The sequence below is a fragment of the Bison bison genome, unplaced genomic scaffold (genome assembly GCF_000754665.1).
Source record: "Bison bison bison isolate TAMUID 2011002044 unplaced genomic scaffold, Bison_UMD1.0 scf7180017852743, whole genome shotgun sequence".
Classification (NCBI taxonomy): Eukaryota; Metazoa; Chordata; class Mammalia; order Artiodactyla; family Bovidae; genus Bison; species Bison bison.
This window is the reverse complement of record NW_011483316.1, coordinates 1-330: the sequence shown is the minus strand read 5'-3', so window position 1 is coordinate 330 and position 330 is coordinate 1.

Genomic DNA, 330 nt, shown 5'->3' with positions numbered 1-330 from the left:
AAATCACTGCAGATGGTGACTGCAGCCATGAAATTAAAAGACGCTTGCTACTTGGAAGAAAAGCTATGACCAACCTAGACAGCATATTAAAAAGCAGAATCATTACTTGCCAACAAAGGTCCATCTAGTCAAAGCTATGGTTTTTCCAGTAGTCATGTATAGATGTGAGATTTGTACTATAAAGCTGAGCACTGAAGAATTGATGGTTTTGAACTGTGGTGTTGGAAAAGACTCTTGAGAGTCCCTTGGACTGCAAGGAGATCCAACCAGTCCATCCTAAAGGAAATCAGTTCTGAATATTCATTGGAAGGACTGATGCTGAAGCTGAAA